The sequence below is a fragment of the Acipenser ruthenus genome, chromosome 44, assembly GCF_902713425.1.
Source record: "Acipenser ruthenus chromosome 44, fAciRut3.2 maternal haplotype, whole genome shotgun sequence".
Lineage (NCBI taxonomy): Eukaryota > Metazoa > Chordata > Actinopteri > Acipenseriformes > Acipenseridae > Acipenser > Acipenser ruthenus.
Window position 1 is genome coordinate 4633303 of NC_081232.1, and position 19645 is coordinate 4652947.

General features: G+C 41.8%; 35 non-coding genes and 21 pseudogenes across 35 annotated transcripts; 32 read left to right on the forward strand and 24 right to left on the reverse strand.

Annotated features, from left to right (window-relative positions):
* The first annotated feature begins 87 nt into the window (after nt 1-87).
* Nucleotides 88-206, forward strand: LOC117419125 (5S ribosomal RNA). The gene has a single exon (XR_004547154.2). It is a non-coding gene; the product is annotated as a 5S ribosomal RNA (ribosomal RNA).
* A 100-nt stretch (nt 207-306) lies between these two features.
* LOC117418959 (5S ribosomal RNA) lies at nt 307-425 on the forward strand. Its single transcript, XR_004546994.1, has one exon. It is a non-coding gene; the product is annotated as a 5S ribosomal RNA (ribosomal RNA).
* A 114-nt stretch (nt 426-539) lies between these two features.
* On the forward strand, nt 540-658 carry LOC117418957 (5S ribosomal RNA). The gene has a single exon (XR_004546992.2). It is a non-coding gene; the product is annotated as a 5S ribosomal RNA (ribosomal RNA).
* A 114-nt stretch (nt 659-772) lies between these two features.
* Nucleotides 773-891, forward strand: LOC131718059 (5S ribosomal RNA). The gene has a single exon (XR_009316953.1). It is a non-coding gene; the product is annotated as a 5S ribosomal RNA (ribosomal RNA).
* A 100-nt stretch (nt 892-991) lies between these two features.
* LOC117418955 (5S ribosomal RNA) lies at nt 992-1110 on the forward strand. Its single transcript, XR_004546990.1, has one exon. It is a non-coding gene; the product is annotated as a 5S ribosomal RNA (ribosomal RNA).
* Nucleotides 1111-1224: 114 nt separating this feature from the next.
* On the forward strand, nt 1225-1343 carry LOC131718061 (5S ribosomal RNA). The gene has a single exon (XR_009316955.1). It is a non-coding gene; the product is annotated as a 5S ribosomal RNA (ribosomal RNA).
* A 100-nt stretch (nt 1344-1443) lies between these two features.
* LOC117418953 (5S ribosomal RNA) lies at nt 1444-1562 on the forward strand. Its single transcript, XR_004546988.3, has one exon. It is a non-coding gene; the product is annotated as a 5S ribosomal RNA (ribosomal RNA).
* A 114-nt stretch (nt 1563-1676) lies between these two features.
* Nucleotides 1677-1795, forward strand: LOC131718062 (5S ribosomal RNA). The gene has a single exon (XR_009316956.1). It is a non-coding gene; the product is annotated as a 5S ribosomal RNA (ribosomal RNA).
* A 114-nt stretch (nt 1796-1909) lies between these two features.
* On the forward strand, nt 1910-2028 carry LOC131718063 (5S ribosomal RNA). The gene has a single exon (XR_009316957.1). It is a non-coding gene; the product is annotated as a 5S ribosomal RNA (ribosomal RNA).
* A 115-nt stretch (nt 2029-2143) lies between these two features.
* LOC131718065 (5S ribosomal RNA) lies at nt 2144-2262 on the forward strand. Its single transcript, XR_009316959.1, has one exon. It is a non-coding gene; the product is annotated as a 5S ribosomal RNA (ribosomal RNA).
* A 114-nt stretch (nt 2263-2376) lies between these two features.
* On the forward strand, nt 2377-2495 carry LOC131718066 (5S ribosomal RNA). Its single transcript, XR_009316960.1, has one exon. It is a non-coding gene; the product is annotated as a 5S ribosomal RNA (ribosomal RNA).
* A 100-nt stretch (nt 2496-2595) lies between these two features.
* Nucleotides 2596-2714, forward strand: LOC131718067 (5S ribosomal RNA). The gene has a single exon (XR_009316961.1). It is a non-coding gene; the product is annotated as a 5S ribosomal RNA (ribosomal RNA).
* A 100-nt stretch (nt 2715-2814) lies between these two features.
* On the forward strand, nt 2815-2933 carry LOC131718068 (5S ribosomal RNA). Its single transcript, XR_009316962.1, has one exon. It is a non-coding gene; the product is annotated as a 5S ribosomal RNA (ribosomal RNA).
* A 114-nt stretch (nt 2934-3047) lies between these two features.
* LOC131716395 (5S ribosomal RNA) lies at nt 3048-3156 on the forward strand (annotated as a pseudogene).
* Nucleotides 3157-3256: 100 nt separating this feature from the next.
* On the forward strand, nt 3257-3365 carry LOC131716324 (5S ribosomal RNA; annotated as a pseudogene).
* Nucleotides 3366-3479: 114 nt separating this feature from the next.
* Nucleotides 3480-3598, forward strand: LOC131713577 (5S ribosomal RNA; annotated as a pseudogene).
* Nucleotides 3599-3712: 114 nt separating this feature from the next.
* On the forward strand, nt 3713-3830 carry LOC131714250 (5S ribosomal RNA; annotated as a pseudogene).
* Nucleotides 3831-3930: 100 nt separating this feature from the next.
* On the forward strand, nt 3931-4059 carry LOC131713602 (5S ribosomal RNA; annotated as a pseudogene).
* A 111-nt stretch (nt 4060-4170) lies between these two features.
* Nucleotides 4171-4289, forward strand: LOC131712969 (5S ribosomal RNA). Its single transcript, XR_009314856.1, has one exon. It is a non-coding gene; the product is annotated as a 5S ribosomal RNA (ribosomal RNA).
* Nucleotides 4290-4598: 309 nt separating this feature from the next.
* Nucleotides 4599-4707, forward strand: LOC131716231 (5S ribosomal RNA; annotated as a pseudogene).
* Nucleotides 4708-4807: 100 nt separating this feature from the next.
* LOC131713517 (5S ribosomal RNA) lies at nt 4808-4926 on the forward strand (annotated as a pseudogene).
* A 100-nt stretch (nt 4927-5026) lies between these two features.
* On the forward strand, nt 5027-5145 carry LOC131713468 (5S ribosomal RNA; annotated as a pseudogene).
* A 5846-nt stretch (nt 5146-10991) lies between these two features.
* LOC131718069 (5S ribosomal RNA) lies at nt 10992-11110 on the forward strand. The gene has a single exon (XR_009316963.1). It is a non-coding gene; the product is annotated as a 5S ribosomal RNA (ribosomal RNA).
* A 100-nt stretch (nt 11111-11210) lies between these two features.
* Nucleotides 11211-11329, forward strand: LOC131718070 (5S ribosomal RNA). Its single transcript, XR_009316964.1, has one exon. It is a non-coding gene; the product is annotated as a 5S ribosomal RNA (ribosomal RNA).
* Nucleotides 11330-11443: 114 nt separating this feature from the next.
* LOC131718071 (5S ribosomal RNA) lies at nt 11444-11562 on the forward strand. Its single transcript, XR_009316965.1, has one exon. It is a non-coding gene; the product is annotated as a 5S ribosomal RNA (ribosomal RNA).
* Nucleotides 11563-11676: 114 nt separating this feature from the next.
* On the forward strand, nt 11677-11795 carry LOC131712663 (5S ribosomal RNA). The gene has a single exon (XR_009314554.1). It is a non-coding gene; the product is annotated as a 5S ribosomal RNA (ribosomal RNA).
* Nucleotides 11796-11909: 114 nt separating this feature from the next.
* Nucleotides 11910-12028, forward strand: LOC131718072 (5S ribosomal RNA). The gene has a single exon (XR_009316966.1). It is a non-coding gene; the product is annotated as a 5S ribosomal RNA (ribosomal RNA).
* A 100-nt stretch (nt 12029-12128) lies between these two features.
* Nucleotides 12129-12247, forward strand: LOC131718073 (5S ribosomal RNA). The gene has a single exon (XR_009316967.1). It is a non-coding gene; the product is annotated as a 5S ribosomal RNA (ribosomal RNA).
* A 114-nt stretch (nt 12248-12361) lies between these two features.
* LOC117967406 (5S ribosomal RNA) lies at nt 12362-12480 on the forward strand. Its single transcript, XR_004662027.2, has one exon. It is a non-coding gene; the product is annotated as a 5S ribosomal RNA (ribosomal RNA).
* Nucleotides 12481-12594: 114 nt separating this feature from the next.
* On the forward strand, nt 12595-12713 carry LOC117967500 (5S ribosomal RNA). Its single transcript, XR_009316969.1, has one exon. It is a non-coding gene; the product is annotated as a 5S ribosomal RNA (ribosomal RNA).
* A 100-nt stretch (nt 12714-12813) lies between these two features.
* Nucleotides 12814-12932, forward strand: LOC117967396 (5S ribosomal RNA; annotated as a pseudogene).
* Nucleotides 12933-13032: 100 nt separating this feature from the next.
* On the forward strand, nt 13033-13151 carry LOC117967407 (5S ribosomal RNA). The gene has a single exon (XR_004662028.2). It is a non-coding gene; the product is annotated as a 5S ribosomal RNA (ribosomal RNA).
* Nucleotides 13152-14106: 955 nt separating this feature from the next.
* LOC131715609 (5S ribosomal RNA) lies at nt 14107-14235 on the reverse strand (annotated as a pseudogene).
* Nucleotides 14236-14349: 114 nt separating this feature from the next.
* LOC131712150 (5S ribosomal RNA) lies at nt 14350-14468 on the reverse strand. The gene has a single exon (XR_009314042.1). It is a non-coding gene; the product is annotated as a 5S ribosomal RNA (ribosomal RNA).
* Nucleotides 14469-14568: 100 nt separating this feature from the next.
* LOC131709795 (5S ribosomal RNA) lies at nt 14569-14687 on the reverse strand. The gene has a single exon (XR_009311658.1). It is a non-coding gene; the product is annotated as a 5S ribosomal RNA (ribosomal RNA).
* A 114-nt stretch (nt 14688-14801) lies between these two features.
* Nucleotides 14802-14920, reverse strand: LOC131713766 (5S ribosomal RNA; annotated as a pseudogene).
* A 114-nt stretch (nt 14921-15034) lies between these two features.
* On the reverse strand, nt 15035-15153 carry LOC131710829 (5S ribosomal RNA). The gene has a single exon (XR_009312711.1). It is a non-coding gene; the product is annotated as a 5S ribosomal RNA (ribosomal RNA).
* A 100-nt stretch (nt 15154-15253) lies between these two features.
* LOC131710514 (5S ribosomal RNA) lies at nt 15254-15372 on the reverse strand. Its single transcript, XR_009312387.1, has one exon. It is a non-coding gene; the product is annotated as a 5S ribosomal RNA (ribosomal RNA).
* Nucleotides 15373-15486: 114 nt separating this feature from the next.
* Nucleotides 15487-15605, reverse strand: LOC131712831 (5S ribosomal RNA). The gene has a single exon (XR_009314721.1). It is a non-coding gene; the product is annotated as a 5S ribosomal RNA (ribosomal RNA).
* Nucleotides 15606-15705: 100 nt separating this feature from the next.
* LOC131710661 (5S ribosomal RNA) lies at nt 15706-15824 on the reverse strand. The gene has a single exon (XR_009312543.1). It is a non-coding gene; the product is annotated as a 5S ribosomal RNA (ribosomal RNA).
* Nucleotides 15825-16147: 323 nt separating this feature from the next.
* LOC131716509 (5S ribosomal RNA) lies at nt 16148-16256 on the reverse strand (annotated as a pseudogene).
* A 100-nt stretch (nt 16257-16356) lies between these two features.
* Nucleotides 16357-16475, reverse strand: LOC131719116 (5S ribosomal RNA). Its single transcript, XR_009318012.1, has one exon. It is a non-coding gene; the product is annotated as a 5S ribosomal RNA (ribosomal RNA).
* A 114-nt stretch (nt 16476-16589) lies between these two features.
* On the reverse strand, nt 16590-16698 carry LOC131715014 (5S ribosomal RNA; annotated as a pseudogene).
* Nucleotides 16699-16809: 111 nt separating this feature from the next.
* Nucleotides 16810-16918, reverse strand: LOC131716005 (5S ribosomal RNA; annotated as a pseudogene).
* Nucleotides 16919-17018: 100 nt separating this feature from the next.
* On the reverse strand, nt 17019-17127 carry LOC131716510 (5S ribosomal RNA; annotated as a pseudogene).
* A 100-nt stretch (nt 17128-17227) lies between these two features.
* LOC131715015 (5S ribosomal RNA) lies at nt 17228-17336 on the reverse strand (annotated as a pseudogene).
* A 100-nt stretch (nt 17337-17436) lies between these two features.
* On the reverse strand, nt 17437-17555 carry LOC131720650 (5S ribosomal RNA). The gene has a single exon (XR_009319547.1). It is a non-coding gene; the product is annotated as a 5S ribosomal RNA (ribosomal RNA).
* Nucleotides 17556-17669: 114 nt separating this feature from the next.
* Nucleotides 17670-17788, reverse strand: LOC131717022 (5S ribosomal RNA). The gene has a single exon (XR_009315907.1). It is a non-coding gene; the product is annotated as a 5S ribosomal RNA (ribosomal RNA).
* A 114-nt stretch (nt 17789-17902) lies between these two features.
* LOC131716311 (5S ribosomal RNA) lies at nt 17903-18011 on the reverse strand (annotated as a pseudogene).
* Nucleotides 18012-18124: 113 nt separating this feature from the next.
* On the reverse strand, nt 18125-18233 carry LOC131715016 (5S ribosomal RNA; annotated as a pseudogene).
* Nucleotides 18234-18333: 100 nt separating this feature from the next.
* Nucleotides 18334-18442, reverse strand: LOC131715017 (5S ribosomal RNA; annotated as a pseudogene).
* Nucleotides 18443-18556: 114 nt separating this feature from the next.
* LOC131711067 (5S ribosomal RNA) lies at nt 18557-18675 on the reverse strand. Its single transcript, XR_009312949.1, has one exon. It is a non-coding gene; the product is annotated as a 5S ribosomal RNA (ribosomal RNA).
* Nucleotides 18676-18775: 100 nt separating this feature from the next.
* LOC131720651 (5S ribosomal RNA) lies at nt 18776-18894 on the reverse strand. Its single transcript, XR_009319548.1, has one exon. It is a non-coding gene; the product is annotated as a 5S ribosomal RNA (ribosomal RNA).
* A 114-nt stretch (nt 18895-19008) lies between these two features.
* Nucleotides 19009-19117, reverse strand: LOC131715018 (5S ribosomal RNA; annotated as a pseudogene).
* A 100-nt stretch (nt 19118-19217) lies between these two features.
* Nucleotides 19218-19326, reverse strand: LOC131715720 (5S ribosomal RNA; annotated as a pseudogene).
* Nucleotides 19327-19426: 100 nt separating this feature from the next.
* On the reverse strand, nt 19427-19545 carry LOC131713120 (5S ribosomal RNA). Its single transcript, XR_009315008.1, has one exon. It is a non-coding gene; the product is annotated as a 5S ribosomal RNA (ribosomal RNA).
* Between the last annotated feature and the right edge of the window lie 100 nt (nt 19546-19645).

The window sequence follows — 19645 nt, forward strand, 5'->3', positions numbered from 1 at the left end:
TTGAAATGTGTGGAGGACAAAAGGAAATTTTGGAGGAATCACCCCCAGCTCACTAAACATAAAAGTCATGAAAGCAGAAATGCAATCGCCTGCGGCCACACCACCTTGAATAAGCCTGATCTCGTCTGATCTCAGAAGCTAAGCAATGTTGGGCTTGGTTAGTACTTGGATGGGAGACCACCTGGGAATATCAAGTGCTGCAGGCATTACATTTTACAATTGAAATGTGTGGAGGACAAAAGGAAATTTTGGAGGAATCACCCCCAGCTCACTAAACATAAAAGTCATGAAAGCAGAAATGCAATCGCCTGCGGCCACACCACCTTGAATAAGCCTGATCTCGTCTGATCTCAGAAGCTAAGCAATGTTGGGCTTGGTTAGTACTTGGATGGGAGACCACCTGGGAATATCAAGTGCTGCAGGCATTACATTTTTGTAATTACATTTTACAATTGAAATGTGTGGAGGACAAAAGGAAATTTTGGAGGAATCACCCCCAGCTCACTAAACATAAAAGTCATGAAAGCAGAAATGCAATCGCCTGCGGCCACACCACCTTGAATAATCCTGATCTCGTCTGATCTCAGAAGCTAAGCAATGTTGTGCTTGGTTAGTACTTGGATGGGAGACCACCTGGGAATATCAAGTGCTGCAGGCATTACATTTTTGTAATTACATTTTACAATTGAAATGTGTGGAGGACAAAAGGAAATTTTGGAGGAATCACCCCCAGCTCACTAAACATAAAAGTCATGAAAGCAGAAATGCAATCGCCTGCGGCCACACCACCTTGAATAAGCCTGATCTCGTCTGATCTCAGAAGCTAAGCAATGTTGGGCTTGGTTAGTACTTGGATGGGAGACCACCTGGGAATATCAAGTGCTGCAGGCATTACATTTTACAATAGAAATGTGTGGAGGACAAAAGGAAATTTTGGAGGAATCACCCCCAGCTCACTAAACATAAAAGTCATGAAAGCAGAAATGCAATCGCCTGCGGCCACACCACCTTGAATAAGCCTGATCTCGTCTGATCTCAGAAGCTAAGCAATGTTGGGCTTGGTTAGTACTTGGATGGGAGACCACCTGGGAATATCAAGTGCTGCAGGCATTACATTTTTGTAATTACATTTTACAATTGAAATGTGTGGAGGACAAAAGGAAATTTTGGAGGAATCACCCCCAGCTCACTAAACATAAAAGTCATGAAAGCAGAAATGCAATCGCCTGCGGCCACACCACCTTGAATAAGCCTGATCTCGTCTGATCTCAGAAGCTAAGCAATGTTGGGCTTGGTTAGTACTTGGATGGGAGACCACCTGGGAATATCAAGTGCTGCAGGCATTACATTTTACAATTGAAATGTGTGGAGGACAAAAGGAAATTTTGGAGGAATCACCCCCAGCTCACTAAACATAAAAGTCATGAAAGCAGAAATGCAATCGCCTGCGGCCACACCACCTTGAATAAGCCTGATCTCGTCTGATCTCAGAAGCTAAGCAATGTTGGGCTTGGTTAGTACTTGGATGGGAGACCACCTGGGAATATCAAGTGCTGCAGGCATTACATTTTTGTAATTACATTTTACAATTGAAATGTGTGGAGGACAAAAGGAAATTTTGGAGGAATCACCCCCAGCTCACTAAACATAAAAGTCATGAAAGCAGAAATGCAATCGCCTGCGGCCACACCACCTTGAATAAGCCTGATCTCGTCTGATCTCAGAAGCTAAGCAATGTTGGGCTTGGTTAGTACTTGGATGGGAGACCACCTGGGAATATCAAGTGCTGCAGGCATTACATTTTTGTAATTACATTTTACAATTGAAATGTGTGGAGGACAAAAGGAAATTTTGGAGGAATCACCCCCAGCTCACTAAACATAAAAGTCATGAAAGCAGAAATGCAATCGCCTGCGGCCACACCACCTTGAATAAGCCTGATCTCGTCTGATCTCAGAAGCTAAGCAATGTTGGGCTTGGTTAGTACTTGGATGGGAGACCACCTGGGAATATCAAGTGCTGCAGGCATTACATTTTTGTAATTACATTTTACAATTGAAATGTGTGGAGGACAAAAGGAAATTTTGGAGGAATCACCCCCCAGCTCACTAAACATAAAAGTCATGAAAGCAGAAATGCAATCGCCTGCGGCCACACCACCTTGAATAAGCCTGATCTCGTCTGATCTCAGAAGCTAAGCAATGTTGGGCTTGGTTAGTACTTGGATGGGAGACCACCTGGGAATATCAAGTGCTGCAGGCATTACATTTTTGTAATTACATTTTACAATTGAAATGTGTGGAGGACAAAAGGAAATTTTGGAGGAATCACCCCCAGCTCACTAAACATAAAAGTCATGAAAGCAGAAATGCAATCGCCTGCGGCCACACCACCTTGAATAAGCCTGATCTCGTCTGATCTCAGAAGCTAAGCAATGTTGGGCTTGGTTAGTACTTGGATGGGAGACCACCTGGGAATATCAAGTGCTGCAGGCATTACATTTTACAATTGAAATGTGTGGAGGACAAAAGGAAATTTTGGAGGAATCACCCCCAGCTCACTAAACATAAAAGTCATGAAAGCAGAAATGCAATCGCCTGCGGCCACACCACCTTGAATAAGCCTGATCTCGTCTGATCTCAGAAGCTAAGCAATGTTGGGCTTGGTTAGTACTTGGATGGGAGACCACCTGGGAATATCAAGTGCTGCAGGCATTACATTTTACAATTGAAATGTGTGGAGGACAAAAGGAAATTTTGGAGGAATCACCCCCAGCTCACTAAACATAAAAGTCATGAAAGCAGAAATGCAATCGCCTGCGGCCACACCACCTTGAATAAGCCTGATCTCGTCTGATCTCAGAAGCTAAGCAATGTTGGGCTTGGTTAGTACTTGGATGGGAGACCACCTGGGAATATCAAGTGCTGCAGGCATTACATTTTTGTAATTACATTTTACAATTGAAATGTGTGGAGGACAAAAGGAAATTTTGGAGGAATCACCCCCAGCTCACTAAACATAAAAGTCATGAAAGCAGAAATGCAATCGCCTGTGGCCACACCACCTTGAATAAGCCTGATCTCAGAAGCTAAGCTATGTTGGGCTTGGATAGTATTTGGATGGGAGACCACCTGGGAATATCAAGTGCTGCAGGCATTGCATTTTACAATTGAAATGTGTGGAGGACAAAAGGATATTTTGGAGGAATCACCCCCAGCTCACTAAACATAAAAGTCATGAAAGCAGAAATGCAATCGCCTGTGGCCACACCACCTTGAATAAGCCTGATCTCAGAAGCTAAGCTATGTTGGGCTTGGTTAGTACTTGTATGGGAGACCACCTGGGAATATCAAGTGCTGCAGGCATTACATTTTTGTAATTACATTTTACAATTGAAATGTGTGGAGGACAAAAGGAAATTTTGGAGGAATCGCCCCTAGCTCACTAAACATAAAAGTCATGAAAGCAGAAATACAATCGCCTGTGGCCACACCACCTTGAATAAGCCTGATCTCGTCTTATCTCAGAAGCTAAGCAATGTTGGGCTTGGTTAGTACTTGGATGGGAGACCACCTGGGAATATCAAGTGCTGCAGGCATTACATTTTTGTAATTACATTTTACAATTGAAATGTCTGGAGGACAAAAGGAAATTTTGGAGGAATCACCCCCAGCTCACTAAACATAAAAGTCATGAATGCAGAAATGCAATCGCCTGCGGCCACACCACCTTGAATAAGCCTGATCTCGTCTGATCTCAGAAGCTAAGCAATTTTGGCTTGGTTAGTACTTGGATGGGAGACCACCTGGGAATTTCAAGTGCTGCAGGCATTACATTTTACAATTGAAATGTGTGGAGGACAAAAGGAAATTTTGGAGGAATCACCCCCAGCTCACTAAACATAAAAGTCATGAAAGCAGAAATGCAATCGCCTGCGGCCACACCACCTTGAATAAGCCTGATCTCGTCTGATCTCGTCTGATCTCAGAAGCTAAGCAATGTTGGGCTTGGTTAGTACTTGGATGGGAGACCACCTGGGAATATCAAGTGCTGCAGGCATTACATTTTTGTAATTACATTTTACAATTGAAATGTGTGGACAAAAGGAAATTTTGGAGGAATCACCCCCAGCTCACTAAACATAAAAGTCATGAAAGCAGAAATGCAATCGCCTGCTGCCACACCACCTTGAATAACCCTGATCTCGTCTGATCTCAGAAGCTAAGCAATGTTGGGCTTGGTTAGTACTTGGATGGGAGACCACCTGGGAATATCAAGTGCTGCAGGTATTACATTTTACAATTGAAATGTGTGGAGGACAAAAGGAAATTTTGGAGGAATCACCCCCAGCTCACTAAACATAAAAGTCTTGAAAGCAGAAATGCAATCGCCTGCGGCCACACCACCTTGAATAAGTCTGATCTCAGAAGCTAAGTAATGTTGGGCTTTTTTAGTAGTTGGATGGGAGACCACCTGGGAATATCAAGTGCTGCAGGCATTACATTTTACAATTGAAATGTGTGGAGGACAAAAGGAAATTTTGGAGGAATCACCCCCAGCTCACTAAACATAAAAGTCATGAAAGCAGAAATGCAATCGCCTGCGGCCACACCACCTTGAATAAGCCTGATCTCAGAAGCTAAGCAATGTTGGGCTTTTTTAGTACTTGGATGGGAGACCACCTGGGAATATCAAGTGCTGCAGGCATTACATTTTACAATTGAAATGTGTGGAGGACAAAAGGAAATTTTGGAGGAATCACCCCCAGCTCACTAAACATAAAAGTCATGAAAGCAGAAACGCAATCGCCTGCGGCCACACCACCTTGAATAAGCCTGATCACGTCTGAACTCAGAAGCTAAGCAATATTAGGCTTGGTTAGTACTTGGATGGGAGACCACCTGGGAATATCAAGTGCTGCAGGCATTACATTTTACAATTGAAATGTGTGGAGGACAAAAGGAAATTTTGGAGGAATCACCCCCAGCTCACTAAACATAAAAGTCATGAAAGCAGAACTGCAATCGCCTGCGGCCACACCACCTTGAATAAGCCTGATCTCGTCTCATCTCAGAAGCTAAGCAATGTTGGGCTTGGTTAGTACTTGGATGGGAGACCACCTGGGAATATCAAGTGCTGCAGGCATTACATTTTACAATTGAAATGTGTGGAGGACAAAAGGAAATTTTGGAGGAATCACCCCCAGCTCACTAAACATAAAAGTCATGAAAGCAGAAATGCAATCGCCTGCGGCCACACCACCTTGAATAAGCCTGGTGCATTGTGGGATTGGTCAGGTGATCATAGGAGGAATCTCTGTTTGGGGATTTTATTTTGAGGTTTTTCTACTTTAATATTCATCTTTTTTCTTGGATTTTCTTTGGACATTTCTAGGACTGTTGTGATTGAAAAGGATTGTGTGCCTGGAGTTGTGGATGTACAACGGACAATGTCCCTAGGCATGTCTAGGCATGCCGGGGACACAAGTGGAGCTGAAAAAAGGCCTCATGGAGAAAAAAGGATTTATAAAAAAGAGTATACGGTTGTTGTTCTGGTTAAGGACAATTCAAAGATTTCAGCTGAAGATGTGATAAATGCCACTGATAAGCAGTGTGGATTTGGGAAAGTATTTGCATGTGTTCCTAAACAACAGGACAAATATGAAATTACGGTGGAGAGCAGAGAAGTGGCTGAAATACTGCTTGGAGGAATATGCATAAAGGGAAATAATTTTGCATGTGAGCCACTTTCTTCAGGTAAAGTGGTGGTTTCTTTTTTAAATTTGCCTGCATATATATCTGACCTGGACATTAGGAGTAAGCTAATGGCATGGGGAGTTGTAATCTGCTCAGATGTGAAAAGAAGGTTTTACCCAGGTACTCATGTTGCTGATGGGACAAGGTTTGTTATGGTTCAATTCACTAATGAAGTAAAGTCATTGCCTTACAGCGCAAAGTTTGTAACAGCTGAGGGGCTGAGACATTTTAGGGTGATACATAACAATCAACATAAAGTTTGCCTGTCATGTCTGTCCTCGGAACATCTACTCAAGGACTGCCCCACTTTCATTTGTTTTGATTGCGGGGTTCAGGGGCACTCAAGCAGGAACTGTGCAGCGCCGCGTTGTGAGGAGTGTAGGAGGAAGCCGCAGTGGTGCATTTGCATTGACTCGGACAGTAAGGCTGGGAGCAAGGACAAGGGTACTGACAGTGATAGAGGAACTGAGGAAGACGATGATATTACTGGACCACTGGAGCATAAGGAGTTGGAGGGCACTCATAAAAAAGCAGGAAGTGAAACTGCAGTACCGAGACTGAATGCTGGAGAGGAGCCTCAAGCTGCAGTTATAGAAATGGAGGCTGCTGATGACCAAACACTATCGACAGATATTGCAAGGGAGTCGGGGGACTGGGTGGAAGCTGCATCAACAAATGGGAAAGTGGTGAGTGAAACTGCAGCACCGAGAATGAATGCTGGGAAGGAGCCACAAGCTGCAGTTATAGAAATGGAGGCTGCTGATGACCAAACACTATCGACAGATATTGCAAGGGAGATGGGGGTCCGGTTGGAAGCTGCATCAACAAGTAAGGAGGGGGTAGAGCAGGTACAAGCTGCTGGAGACTGTTCAACAGAAGGGTTGAGCATAACTTGCCCTTTAGGGAAAACTATGCTAACTGTGGCTGAGGGAATTGGAAATAACAAAATAGAGAAGGAGGAATGGGTTGAGACAGGGGGAAAAAAAATGTTTAGAAGATCGAAGGTGAAAGTGAAACCTAACCTTGATAAGATCACATCCAGATGTGTGAGGAAAAAGAAAGACATTGGGACATTGGTTTGCAAAACAACGGTTGCAAAAATGATTAAAACAAAAGGGTTTGATGTTCTGCAGGAAGAGGAAGCATAATGGTCAGGTTTTTGAAAGAATTGTTTCTTCTTTTTGCAGGAATGGTCTCAATATTATCACTTAATGTAAATGGGTTAAGGAATTTTGCTAAACTTGAACAAGTTTTAATTAATGTAAATAAGAATGATATTGTCTGCCTGCAGGAAACTTTCTGGGATGACGTTTTTATTCATGATTTCAAGCATTTATGGAATGGGGACATCTATACTAGTAATTATTCCAACCACAGGAGAGGGGTGGCTGTATTAGTTAGTAATAATTTTAAGGAAAGCGTTTCTTTGTTAGAGAAGGATACCGAAGGGAGATTTATAAAAATGCAAATTCATTTTAAAAATAACTGTTTTGAATTGGTTAATTGTTATGCTCCTAATGATCAAAAGGAGCGTTTTGATTTTTTTACTGGCCTAGAGAGACACCTAGGAGCAGACAATGTCATTATGGTGGGAGACTTCAATGTAGCTATGAGCACTATTGACATCGCATCAGGAATGGTTTTCAAAGGTGATTATTCCAGAAATTTGTTGGCAAGGCATTTGGAGAATTATAATTATATTGATTTCTGGAGATGCCGAAATTCTTTAAAGAGGGATTTCTCCAGGAGACAGTTTGTACAAAAGGAATTAAACCAAAGCAGAATAGATTTTGGAATATGTCATGTTAACTTTCTTAGCTACCTGGGGAAGATTGGTTATAAATTCACCTCTTTCAGCGATCATGCTGCTTTCTCTTTTCAAGTCCTGTTTAATAAGTTGCATAAAGGACCAGGGTTGTGGTGTCTTAATAATCAATTTTTGAAAGAAGATTTGTTTAGTAAGGGAATTGAAATATTAATTAGGGATAGTATGAAGTGTCCATTGTTTCAAAATGAAAAACGAATATGGTGGGATAATTTAAAATACAATATAAAGAAATACTGCATTCAATATGGGATAAATAGAAATAAAATTAAAATTAAGAATGAGCAGGAGGTTCAGGTAGAACTTAAACGTGAATATGAGAAGGCAGCAGAACTGATGGATATGAATTATAACAGAATTGAGGAATTGCAAGACAAAATTAAAGGAATTGAAAACGAGCGCTGTGAGGGGGCAATACTAAGATCCAAAGCCAGACGTGGTGGAGGGAGAGAAAAGCACTACATTCTTTTTTGGGCTTGAAAAACAAAGACAACAGGATTCCTATATAGAAGAACTGACTAAAAGTAATGGGGAAGTAACTGAAGAACAGGGTGAAATCTTAAAAGAAGTTTGTAATTTTTACACAGGGCTTTTTAAAAAACAAGGTACAATTTTGGAGGAGAGGGAGAAAATACTTTCTTTTATAGCAACTAAAGTGAGTGAGGAAGACAGGGAGAGTTGTGAGAAGGAGATTAGGTTGGAGGAACTAGAAGACGCCTTGCAGGATATGACAACTAATAAAAGTCCTGGTTCAGATGGGTTAACCCTGGAATTTTATCTTAAATTTAAAAATCTTATCTGCCCTATTTTATTACAAGTATTTAAAGAGGTTAAAGAGAAAGGTCTTTTAAGTCCAACAATGAGAATGGGGATAGTTACTTTAATCTACAAGAAACAAGGAGATAAAGCCTTATTAAAAAACTACCGGCCCATAAGTCTGTTGAATTGTGATTATAAGGCACTAACAAGGATTTTCACAAATCGTTTGAAAGCGGTATTGCCTAAGATAATATCCTCCTCCCAAACTTATTGTGTGCCAGGAAGGGATATAGCGGATACAATATGTTCGGTAAGGGATGTAGTTAGTTACTTGAAAATGGAGCAAAAAGAAGGCTATATTTTAAAAGTAGATCAGGAAAAAGCCTTTGATAGGGTGGAACATGATTACTTATTAGAGGTGCTGCAGAGATTTGGTTTTGGGAATAGTTTTACCTCATGGGTTAAGATTTTTTATACCAATATTTTTAGTAGGGTAAAATGTAATGGCAATCTGACTGAGTTCTTCCCAGTGGAGAGGTCAGTGAGACAGGGATGTCCTCTCTCTGCTTTGCTGTATTCAGTAATTGCAGAACCCCTGAGCCTGGCAATACAAGGGAATAAAGACATAATTGGAGTCCCAATTCCTGGTTGTAATGAAAAATCAATTATATATCAGCATGCAGATGACACCACACTCACAGTGTCGAGTTTAGACAGCATCCCAAAAATAATGGAAGTGTTCACATCTTACTGTTCTGCTTCAGGGGCAAAAATCAATATTGATAAATCAGAAATTCTCCCTGTAAGGAAAAGCAATACACTTTTAGATATACCTTTCAAAATTGCAGAGGAAAGCCTTCAGATCTTGGGGGTATATATTGGATTAGAAGAGAGGTCAGTGGCTGAAAAGAACTGGCAGGAAAAGATAATCAAAATGAGGGCCATCTTGAATTTGTGGAGTGGCAGGGAGTTGACTCTGAAGGGTAAAGTCTTGGTCATTAATAGTCTGTTTCTTTCCAGGATATGGTATTTACTGAGTGTTAAGGAGATCCCCCAGTGGGCTGAGAAAGAGATTAAAAACATGATGGTTAGGTTTCTGTGGGCTGGGAAACCTGCTAAGATCAGCTATAATACAGTCATTGGGAAAATCAGTAAAGGAGGGCTAATGCTGGCAGATATTGAGCTAAAACGAAAGAGCTTTCGAATTAAAGTGGTTAAAAAGTTTTTAGACCCTACGAATAACAGTGTATGGAAGCACTTTCTGAAACATTTTTTATCAAATTGTGGGGGTTTGGGAATGGGGGAAGAAATTCTATTAATGTGTCTTAAACCTTCAATGGTAAAGGATGTTCCCTGGATTTATAAAGAAGTTCTAGTGGCTTGGTCTGAGTTCTTGCAGCATGTCTCTTTTAAGCCAGAGACCAGAGAACAAATATTGGAGCAGCCTCTTTTTTTGAACCCACTGTTAAAAGTGCAAGGTGTGACACTTTATAAAAAGAGTTTTATAGAAGCAGGTGTTAGTAAAATTAAAGACATTATGTACGTTTTTAAAGAAGGCTTTTTACCCAGTTTGGCAATAGTTGACTTGGTAAAAGAAAAGAACGAAGATATTCCCATTAGTATAATAATAAAGGAGTACAGTAAAATACAAAGTGCCGTCCCTGAGAGTTGGGTGAGGGTTATTAATCAAGAACATAACAGCAAACTGTCACGTGGAGTTTCTTTGCCTGTGTTTCTTCTAAAAAGGAAAAATAAATACTTTAACATTATTGAATGTACGACCAAATTGTTCTATTTAGTGTTAATGAGTGTGGTTTTTAAAAAGCCAACGTCGGAGCAATTCTGGCAAAAAATATTTCCAAACTTTAAAATCTGTACAATTTGGAATAATGTAAGACAGACTTATAAATCTCCCGAATGTGAAGAAAATGATTTTAAACTGAGGCACAACTGCATCTTTACAAAGTGGCTCCTTTTTAAAATGCACAAAAGTGACAATGCCTTGTGTTCAGTGTGTCAAAGTAGAGAGGAAGGATTATTGCATCTATTTGTAAAATGCACTGAACTGCAGGGGCTGAGGGAATACTTGAGGGGTTTAATAGAGGGGTTCTTTAAATTTGCAGAGCAGAATGTACTCAATACATTGTCATGGGAGGAAATGTTTTTGTTTGGATTGACTGATAAAATAGATAATGTTAACACTCTAGCGGTGAACTTATTTTTGAGTTATGCAAGGTATACAATTTTAAAGAGAAGAAACATGGCAGAGTTTCATAATATGAAAGTAGATATTGTAAAATTGTATATTTTTTATGTGAAGAAAAATATTTCATATATATTTCATTACTGTGTAGAACATAAACAAATGGAGCATTTTGATGAAAAAATTCTCTATAACAATATTTTTCTTAGGAAAACACGAAAAAAAAAAAAAAAAAAAATAAGCCTGATCTCGTCTGATCTCAGAAGCTAAGCAATGTTGGGCTTGGTTAGTACTTGGATGGGAGACCACCTGGGAATATCAAGTGCTGCAGGCATTACATTTTTGTAATTACATTTTACAATTGAAATGTGTGGAGGACAAAAGGAAATTTTGGAGGAATCACCCCCAGCTCACTAAACATAAAAGTCATGAAAGCAGAAATGCAATCGCCTGCGGCCACACCACCTTGAATAAGCCTGATCTCGTCTGATCTCAGAAGCTAAGCAATGTTGGGCTTGGTTAGTACTTGGATGGGAGACCACCTGGGAATATCAAGTGCTGCAGGCATTACATTTTACAAATGAAATGTGTGGAGGACAAAAGGAAATTTTGGAGGAATCACCCCCAGCTCACTAAACATAAAAGTCATGAAAGCAGAAATGCAATCGCCTGCGGCCACACCACCTTGAATAAGCCTGATCTCGTCTGATCTCAGAAGCTAAGCAATGTTGGGCTTGGTTAGTACTTGGATGGGAGACCACCTGGGAATATCAAGTGCTGCAGGCATTACATTTTAGTAATTACATTTTACAATTGAAATGTGTGGAGGACAAAAGGAAATTTTGGAGGAATCACCCCCAGCTCACTAAACATAAAAGTCATGAAAGCAGAAATGCAATCGCCTGCGGCCACACCACCTTGAATAAGCCTGATCTCGTCTGATCTCAGAAGCTAAGCAATGTTGGGCTTGGTTAGTACTTGGATGGGAGACCACCTGGGAATATCAAGTGCTGCAGGCATTACATTTTTGTAATTACATTTTACAATTGAAATGTGTGGAGGACAAAAGGAAATTTTGGAGGAATCACCCCCAGCTCACTAAACATAAAAGTCATGAAAGCAGAAATGCAATCGCCTGCGGCCACACCACCTTGAATAAGCCTGCTCTCGTCTGATCTCAGAAGCTAAGCAATGTTGGGCTTGGTTAGTACTTGGATGGGAGACCACCTGGGAATATCAAGTGCTGCAGGCATTACATTTTTGTAAATACATTTTACAATTGAAATGTGTTGAGGACAAAATGAAATTTTGGAGGAATCACCCCCAGCTCACTAAACATAAAAGTCATGAAAGCAGAAATGCAATCGCCTGCGGCCACACCACCTTGAATAAGCCTGATCTCGTCTGATCTCAGAAGCTAAGCAATGTTGGGCTTGGTTAGTACTTGGATGGGAGACCACCTGGGAATATCAAGTGCTGCAGGCATTACATTTTACAATTGAAATGTGTGGAGGACAAAAGGAAATTTGGGAGGAATCACCCCCAGCTCACTAAACATAAAAGTCATGAAAGCAGAAATGCAATCGCCTGCGGCCACACCACCTTGAATAAGCCTGATCTCGTCTGATCTCAGAAGCTAAGCAATGTTGGGCTTGGTTAGTACTTGGATGGGAGACCACCTGGGAATATCAAGTGCTGCAGGCATTACATTTTTGTAATTACATTTTACAATTGAAATGTGTGGAGGACAAAAGGAAATTTGGGAGGAATCACCCCCAGCTCACTAAACATAAAAGTCATGAAAGCAGAAATGCAATCGCCTGCGGCCACACCACCTTGAATAAGCCTGATCTCGTCTGATCTCAGAAGCTAAGCAATGTTGGGCTTGGTTAGTACTTGGATGGGAGACCACCTGGGAATATCAAGTGCTGCAGGCATTACATTTTTGTAATTACATTTTACAATTGAAATGTGTGGAGGACAAAAGGAAATTTTGGAGGAATCACCCCCAGCTCACTAAACATAAAAGTCATGAAAGCAGAAATGCAATCGCCTGCGGCCACACCACCTTGAATAAGCCTGATCTCGTCTGATCTCAGAAGCTAAGCAATGTTGGGCTTGGTTAGTACTTGGATGGGAGACCACCTGGGAATATCAAGTGCTGCAGGCATTACATTTTACAATTGAAATGTGTGGAGGACAAAAGGAAATTTTGGAGGAATCACCCCCAGCTCACTAAACATAAAAGTTATGAAAGCAGAAATGCAATCGCCTGCTGCCACACCACCTTGAATAACCCTGATCTCGTCTGATCTCAGAAGCTAAGTAATGTTGGGCTTGGTTAGTACTTGGATGGGAGACCACCTGGGAATATCAAGTGCTGCAGGTATTACATTTTACAATTGAAATGTGTGGAGGACAAAAGGAAATTTTGGAGGAATCACCCCCAGCTCACTAAACATAAAAGTCATGAAAGCAGAAATGCGACTGCCTGCGGCCACACCACCTTGAATAAGCCTGATCTCATCTGATCTCAGAAGCAAAGCAATGTTGGGCTTGGTTAGTACTTGGATGGGAGACCACCTGGGAATATCAAGTGCTGCAGGCATTACATTTTACAATTGAAATGTGTGGAGGACAAAAGGAAATTTTGGAGGAATCACCCCCAGCTCACTAAACATAAAAGTCATGAAAGCAGAAATGCAATCGCCTGCGGCCACACCACCTTGAATAAGCCTGGTGCATTGTGGGATTGGTCAGGTGATCAGAGGAGGAAGCTACACTGTGCTAGTGGAGGAATCTCTGTTTGGGGATTTTATTTTGAGGTTTTTCTACTTTAATATTCATCTTTTTTCTTGGATTTTCTTTGGACATTTCTAGGACTGTTGTGATTGAAAAGGATTGTGTGCCTGGAGTTGTGGATGTACAACGGACAATGTCCCTAGGCATGTCTAGGCATGCCGGGGACACAAGTGGAGCTGAAAATAGGCTTCATGGAGAAAAAAGGATTTATAAAAAAGAGTATACGGTTGTTGTTCTGGTTAAGGACAATTCAAAGATTTCAGCTGAAGATGTGATAAATGCCACTGATAAGCAGTGTGGATTTGGGAAAGTATTTGCATGTGTTCCTAAACAACAGGACAAATATGAAATTATGGTGGAGAGCAGAGAAGTGGCTGAAATACTGCTTGGAGGAATATGCATAAAGGGAAATAATTTTGAATGTGAGCCACTTTCTTCAGGTAAAGTGGTGGTTTCTTTTTTAAATTTGCCTGCATATATATATATCTGACCTGGACATTAGGAGTAAGCTAATGGCATGGGGAGTTGTAATCTGCTCAGATGTGAAAAGAAGGTTGATATTCCCAGGTGGTCTCCCATCCAAGTACTAACCAAGCCCAACATTGCTTAGCTTCTGAGATCAGACGAGATCAGGCTTATTCAAGGTGGTGTGGCCGCAGGCGATTGCATTTCTGCTTTCATGACTTTTATGTTTAGTGAGCTGGGGGTGATTCCTCCAAAATTTCCTTTTGTCCTCCACACATTTCAATTGTAAAATGTAATGCCTGCAGCACTTCACATTCCCAGGTGGTCTCCCATCCAAGTAGTAACCAAGCCCAACATTGCTTAGCTTCTGAGATCAGACGAGATCAGGCGAGATCAGGCTTATTCAAGGTGGTGTGGCCGCAGGCGATTGCAATTCTGCTTTCATGACTTTTATGTTTAGTGAGCTGGGGGTGATTCCTCCAAAATTTCCTTTTGTCCTCCACACATTTCAATTGTAAAATGTAATTACAAAAATATAATGCCTGCAGCACTTGATATTCCCAGGTGGTCTCCCATCCAAGTACTAACCAAGCCCAACATTGCTTAGCTTCTGAGATCAGACGAGATCAGGTTTATTCAAGGTGGTGCGGCAGCAGGCGATTGCATTTCTGCTGTCATGACTTTTATGTTTAGTGAGCTGGGCGTGATTCCTCCAAAATTTCCTTTTGTCCTCCACACATTTCAATTGTAAAATGTAATGCCTGCAGCACTTGATATTCCCAGGTGGTCTCCCATCCAAGTACTAACCAAGCCCAACATTGCTTAGCTTCTGAGATCAGACGAGATCAGGCTTATTCAAGGAGGTGTGGCCGCAGGCAATTGCATTTCTGCTGTCATGACTTTTATGTTCAGTGAGCTGGGGGTGATTCCTCCAAAATTTCCTTTTGTCCTCCACACATTTCAATTGTAAAATGTAATTACAAAAATGTAATGCCTGCAGCACTTGATATTCCCAGGTTGTCTCCCAACCAAGTACTAAGCAAGCCCAACATTGCTTAGCTTCTGAGATCAGACGAGATCAGGCTTATTCAAGGTGGTGTGGCCGCAGGCGGTTGCATTTCTGCTTTCATGACTTTTATGTTTAGTGAGCTGGGGGTGATTCCTCCAAAATTTCCATTTGTCCTCCACACATTTCAATTGTAAATTGTAATTACAAAAATGTAATGCCTGCAGCACTTGATATTCCCAGGTGGTCTCCCATCCAAGTACTAACCAAGCCCAACATTGCTTAGCTTCTGAGATCAGACGAGATCAGGCTTATTCAAGGTGGTGTGGCCGCAGGTGATTGCATTTCTGCTTTCATGACTTTTATGTTTAGTTAGCTGGGGGTGATTCCTCCAAAATTTCCTTTTGTCCTCCACACATTTCAATTGTAAAATAGAATGCCTGCAGCGCTTGATATTCCCAGGTGGTCTCCCATCCAAGTACTAACCAAGCCCAACATTGCTTAGCTTCTGAGATCAGACGAGATCAGGCTTATTCAAGGTGGTGTGGCCGCAGGCGGTTGCATTTCTGCTTTCATGACTTTTATGTTTAGTGAGCTGGGGGTGATTCCTCCAAAATTTCCATTTGTCCTCCACACATTTCAATTGTAAATTGTAATTACAAAAATGTAATGCCTGCAGCACTTGATATTCCCAGGTGGTCTCCCATCCAAGTACTAACCAAACCCAACATTGCTTAGCTTCTGAGATCAGACGAGATCAGGCTTATTCAAGGTGGTGTGGCCGCAGGTGATTGCATTTCTGCTTTCATGACTTTTATGTTTAGTTAGCTGGGGGTGATTCCTCCAAAATTTCCTTTTGTCCTCCACACATTTCAATTGTAAAATAGAATGCCTGCAGCGCTTGATATTCCCAGGTGGTCTCCCATCCAAGTACTAACCAAGCCCAACATTGCTTAGCTTCTGAGATCAGACGAGATCAGGCTTATTCAAGGTGGTGTGGCTGCAGGCGATTGCATTTCTGCTTTCATGACTTTTATGTTTAGTGAGCTGGGGGTGATTCCTCCAAAATTTCCTTTTGTCCTCCACACATTTCAATTGTAAAATGTAATTACAAAAATGTAATGCCTGCAGCACTTGATATTCCCAGGTGGTCTTCCATTCAAGTACTAACCAATCCCAACATTGCTTAGCTTCTGAGATCAGACTTATTCAATTTGGTGTGGCCGCAGGCGATTGCATTTCTGCTTTCATGACTTTTATGTTTATTGAGCTGGGGGTGATTCCTCCAAAATTTCCTTTTGTCCTCCACACATTTCAATTGTGAAATGTAATGCCTGCAGCACTTGATATTCCCAGGTGGTCTCCCATCCAAGTACTAACCAAGCCCAACATTGCTTAGCTTCTGAGATTAGGCTAATTCAAGTTGGTGTGGCCGCAGGCGATTGCATTTCTGCTTTCATGACTTTTATGTTTAGTGAGCTGGGGGTGATTCCTCCAAAATTTCCCTTTGGCCTCCACACATTTCAATTGTAAAATGTAATGCCTGCAGCACTTGATATTCCCAGGTGGTCTCCCATCCAAGTACTAACCAAGCCCAACATTGCTTAGCTTCTGAGATCTGACGAGATCAGGCTTATTCAAGGTGGTGTGGCCGCAGGCGATTGCATTTCTGCTTTCATGACTTTTATGTTTAGTGAGCTGGGGGTGATTCCTCCAAAATTTCCTTTTGTCCTCCACACATTTCAATTGTAAAATGTAATTACAAAAATGTAATGCCTGCAGCACTTGATATTCCCAGGTGGTCTCCCATCCAAGTACTAACCAAGCCCAACATTGCTTAGCTTCTGAGATCAGGCTTATTCAAGGTGGTGTGGCCGCAGGCGATTGCATTTCTGCTTTCATGACTTTTATGTTTAGTGAGCTGGGGGTGATTCCTCCAAAATTTCCTTTTGTCCACACATTTCAATTGTAAAATGTAATTACAAAAATGTAATGCCTGCAGCACTTGATATTCCCAGGTGGTCTCCCATCCAAGTACTAACCAAGCCCAACATTGCTTAGCTTCTGAGATCAGGCTTATTCAAGTTGGTGTGGCCGCAGGCGATTGCATTTCTGCTTTCATGACTTTTATGTTTAGTGAGCTGGGGGTGATTCCTCCAAAATTTCCCTTTGGCCTCCACACATTTCAATTGTAAAATGTAATGCCTGCAGCACTTGATATTCCCAGGTGGTCTCCCATCCAAGTACTAACCAAGCCCAACATTGCTTAGCTTCTGAGATTAGGCTAATTCAAGTTGGTGTGGCCGCAGGCGATTGCATTTCTGCTTTCATGACTTTTATGTTTAGTGAGCTGGGGGTGATTCCTCCAAAATTTCCCTTTGGCCTCCACACATTTCAATTGTAAAATGTAATGCCTGCAGCACTTGATATTCCCAGGTGGTCTCCCATCCAAGTACTAACCAAGCCCAACATTGCTTAGCTTCTGAGATCAGGCTTATTCAAGGTGGTGTGGCCGCAGGCGATTGCATTTCTGCTTTCATGACTTTTATGTTTAGTGAGCTGGGGGTGATTCCTCCAAAATTTCCCTTTGGCCTCCACACATTTCAATTGTAAAATGTAATGCCTGCAGCACTTGATATTCCCAGGTGGTCTCCCAGCCAAGTACTAATCAAGCCCAACATTGCTTAGCTTCTGAGATCAGACGAGATCAGGCTTATTCAAGGTGGTGTGGCCGCAGGCGATTGCATTTCTGCTTTCATGACTTTTATGTTTAGTGAGCTGGGGGTGATTCCTCCAAAATTTCCTTTTGTCCTCCACACATTTCAATTGTAAAATGTAATTACAAAAATGTAATGCCTGCAGCACTTGATATTCCCAGGTGGTCTCCCATCCAAGTACTAATCAAGCCCAACATTGCTTAGCTTCTGAGATCAGACGAGATCAGGCTTATTCAAGGTGGTGTGGCCGCAGGCGATTGCATTTCTGCTTTCATGACTTTTATGTTTAGTGAGCTGGGGGTGATTCCTCCAAAATTTCCTTTTGTCCTCCACACATTTCAATTGTAAAATGTAATTACAAAAATGTAATGCCTGCAGCACTTGATATTCCCAGGTGGTCTCCCATCCAAGTACTAACCAAGCCCAACATTGCTTAGCTTCTGAGATTAGGCTAATTCAAGGTGGTGTGGCCGCAGGCGATTGCATTTCTGCTTTCATGACTTTTATGTTTAGGGAGCTGGGGGTGATTCCTCCAAAATTTCCTTTTGTCCTCCACACATTTCAATTGTAAAATGTAATTACAAAACGTAATGCCTGCAGCACTTGATATTCCCAGGTGGTCTCCCATCCAAGTACTAACCAAGCCCAACATTGCTTAGCTTCTGAGATCAGGCTTATTCAAGGTGGTGTGGCCGCAGGCGATTGCATTTCTGCTTTCATGACTTTTATGTTTAGTGAGCTGGGGGTGATTCCTCCAAAATTTCCTTTTGTCCTCCACACATTTCAATTGTAAAATGTAATGCCTGCAGCACTTGATATTCCCAGGTGGTCTCCCATCCAAGTACTAACCAAGCCCAACATTGCTTAGCTTCTGAGATCAGGCTTATTCAAGGTGGTGTGGCCGCAGGCGATTGCTTTTCTGCTTTCATGACTTTTATGTTTAGTGAGCTGGGGGTGATTCCTCCAAAATTTCCTTTTGTCCTCCACACATTTCAATTGTAAAATGTAATTACAAAAATGTAATGCCTGCAGCACTTGATATTCCCAGGTGGTCTCCCATCCAAGTACTAACCAAGCCCAACATTGCTTAGTTTCTGAGATCAGACGAGATCAAGCTTATTCAAGGTGGTGTGGCCGCAGGCGATTGCATTTCTGCTTTCATGACTTTTATGTTTAGTGAGCTGGGGGTGATTCCTCCAAAATTTCCTTTTGTCCACCACACATTTCAATTGTAAAATGTAATGCCTGCAGCACTTGATATTCCCAGGTGGTCTCCCAGCCAAGTACTAATCAAGCCCAACATTGCTTAGCTTCTGAGATCAGACGAGATCAGGCTTATTCAAGGTGGTGTGGCCGCAGGCGATTGCATTTCTGCTTTCATGACTTTTATGTTTAGTGAGCTGGGGGTGATTCCTCCAAAATTTCCTTTTGTCCTCCACACATTTCAATTGTAAAATGTAATTACAAAAATGTAATGCCTGCAGCACTTGATATTCCCAGGTGGTCTCCCATCCAAGTACTAACCAAGCCCAACATTGCTTAGCTTCTGAGATCAGGCTTATTCAAGGTGGTGTGGCCGCAGGCGATTGCATTTCTGCTTTCATGACTTTTATGTTTAGTGAGCTGGGGGTGATTCCTCCAAAATTTCCTTTTGTCCTCCACACATTTCAATTGTAAAATGTAATGCCGGCAGCACTTGATATTCCCAGGTGGTCTCCCATCCAAGTACTAACCAAGCCCAACATTGCTTAGCTTCTGAGATCAGGCTTATTCAAGGTGGTGTGGCCGCAGGCGATTGCATTTCTGCTTTCATGACTTTTATGTTTAGGGAGCTGGGGGTGATTCCTCCAAAACTTCCTTTTGTCCTCCACACATTTCAATTGTAAAATGTAATGCCTGCAGCACTTGATATTCCCAGGTGGTCTCCCATCCAAGTACTAACCAAGACCAACATTGCTTAGCTTCTGAGATCAGACGAGATCAGGCTTATTCAAGGTGGTGTGGCAGCAGGCGATTGCATTTCTGCTTTCATGACTTTTATGTTTAGTGAGCTGGGGGTGATTCCTCCAAAATTTCCTTTTGTCCTCCACACATTTCAATTGTAAAATGTAA